The sequence below is a fragment of the Nicotiana tabacum genome, chromosome 9 (assembly GCF_000715075.1).
Source record: "Nicotiana tabacum cultivar K326 chromosome 9, ASM71507v2, whole genome shotgun sequence".
In the NCBI taxonomy this organism is placed as follows: domain Eukaryota; kingdom Viridiplantae; phylum Streptophyta; class Magnoliopsida; order Solanales; family Solanaceae; genus Nicotiana; species Nicotiana tabacum.
Window position 1 is genome coordinate 3,519,792 of NC_134088.1, and position 2,865 is coordinate 3,522,656.

Consider the following 2,865-nt stretch of genomic DNA (forward strand, 5'->3'; position numbering starts at 1 on the left):
ACTGACTAGAATCATTCATTATGCTAGCAAGATCAAATTGAGATAGGATAAGTGAATGAAATTTCAGCTGTTTTTATGACCACCTACAGAGGAAGAGGAGCTGGTTTAAGGGTAGCGAAACTGCTGCATTTCAGTGGCATTTTGATGTTGTTTTGAGCTGGTGTTTTGACTGTTATAGGATTGATTTCACGTCAGTTTTGGCTAGAAGAAGGCAACAAGTTTTATGTTTTGTTGGCTGCGTTTTTTTATAGAGACAGGTATTTTTATGGCTATTTGAGCAGCTGTTTTGGTGTGTGTAAAGGAGGAGTCTGTGGTTGTTCTTGTTGAAATGTCAAAATTTCAGATTCCCACATCGGTGGGTTAGCAATAGTTGGGGGGATTTTCCCCCTATAAAAGAAGGCTTAATGTTTAGGATTTAAACACACCTCTCATTTGCCTTCTCATCTGTTTAAGGCATTTGTATCTTCTCTCTTTAGTATTATTTCACTTGTATTTTTGGAGTGAAATAAAATATTGGTTGTGTCCAAGGAGTAGGCAAAATTAGCCGAACCTCGTAAATTCTGGTGTTCCCTTTATTGTTGTTTTATTGTCTTATTTATTATTTGGTGGCTGTCATAATTTTTGGTATAGTAGTTGTGACTTATTCACACTATATACATTTGGCTTCCGCAACAATTGGTATCAGAGCCAAGGTACTGTCTAAGTATGCTCTGTGGTTGCAGCATAGTCTGATCATCCACATCAGAAAAGATTTATCTTGGTAACTGAGTCAAGATTCTGTCTGAGTATGCTCTGTAGTTGCAGCTTATTCTGATCTTCTACATCAGAAAGGAAATAATCTTGATTTGTATCGTCAGCTATTAAATAATATTTGTGTCAAATATGGGAGACAATAAACAAGAAGAATCTACATCAAGTGTCAACAATACGTTATCATTGGCATCTTCGCTTATGACAAGAATTGTGTCAAATGCGAAATTTGCGGTAGAAATTTTTGACGGGTCCGGACATTTTGGAATGTGGAAAGGCGAGGTTCTAGATGTCCTTTTTCAACAAGGGCTAGATCTGGCCATTGAAGAAAAGAAACCAGATGTTATTGGAGAAGAAGATTGGAGAATTATCAACCGTGTTGCTTGCGGTACCATTCGATCCTACCTTGCTAGAGAGCAGAAATATTCATACACAAAGGAAACTTCTGCAAGTAAATTATGGAAAGCACTGGAGGATAAATTTTTGAAGAAAAACAGTCAAAATATATTGTACATGAAGAAGAGACTGTTGTAAGTACGTGATTTTTGCCTCACGGGAATTACTCCAAAAAAAGAAAAAGAAAATCAAAATATATGCATAAGTGTTTCTTGTCATTAGTTGATTTTTATTAAATATTAATTTGTGGGTGTATAATTTTATTTTTTGTTTTATTTAAGGGTTTTGTTTGAATTAAAGTGGAAAAGAATGGAGGATACCCGGTTTTGGGCCAGAAAATCAAACAAAAATAGGCCCAAAATGAACTGGCCCAATGAGCAAAATGGTCCGCCCCCTTAAAGCGTCCAAACGGCATCGTTTTGTCCCGGTTAAGCTGGGCCGTTGATCTCAAGTGGATCGACGGCCAGGATCACACCCCCAGATCCGTTTAACATAACCCGACCCAGTAACCATTTCAACCCAACCCCTCACTTAAACCAAACGACCCCGTTTTAATGCCAAACGACCTCGTCTCACCCCTCACCATCAGATCCAAGCCGTTGAGATCATCTGATCTAACGGCCCGGATCCAATCCTCTACTCCGTATATAAACCTTCCCTCACACCCCACGCCCCCTATCCGAACCCCCCCTTCACTCATCGTCCTCACCAAACACTGAAACCCCCCAAACCCTAGCAGCCGCCCTGATTTCCCTTTCACCAGAACCCGGCGGCATGAACGCCGATGACCCCCTCCTGAACACCCTAGGACCACCTCACTCTCCTGAACATGGATCTGTAACCCCCTAGCCTCGAATCACCTTCCTTCGTCTCGAATCTTCATTTGAAGATTCGAGTCGAACTCTGACCTATGCCAAACCTCACCATCTTCGTACCAGACACTCCCATGACCTCCCTCGTGACCAAGCCAGGTTTGGTTTGGTCCGAATCTACCCACAACTTCTAAAAACCCAGATCTGAAGATCCAAAACCTAGAACACGAATAACCTTGGAATCCGGCCGGTCTTAACAGGGGTTTGAGGTCTAATAGACCTTAATCAAGGTGTTCTCATATGAGAACACCCTGATTAAAGTTTGTTCGGCCTCAAATGGTCAAAGTTGAGTCAGACTTGGGTCAATTTTGTTTGGACATTTTTCGGTAAGTTTTTCTTTGCTTTTCTGTTTTATTCGAGTGGTAATTAAGTTGTTAGCATGCTTTGTTGTGATTGTTTGTTATTTCTGGTATTTTTCTTAATTCCTTCCATCTTTGTAAGGAATTTATTTGGTTGTTGGTTTGTCTGTGTGTGTTCTGAATGTGTTCTGTGATATACATGATCGTCAATTAGATTAGTCGTCAAATAAGTTAATTCATATAGGTTCCCAGTAATCGAACAAAGTTGTCTGAAGTCATTCGGGACTTTGTACGTGTTGTTTATATGAACAACTGGTTATTATGTGTTACGATTAATATAGTCGAGTCGATGTATGTCGTCAATTAGTTTCAAGTCATTAATGGTAACAACTTGATTCGTTTGTTTATTTCTGCTGTGATCGTATTTGAATCCCATTAGGAACTGAATTGTATTGCATATTGGTTTTGTTTAATTTGAATCAAAAAACATCTAGGGGGTAGGTTATAATGGCAGTTCAGACTGTGATCTTAAATGGATGCCATGTTTA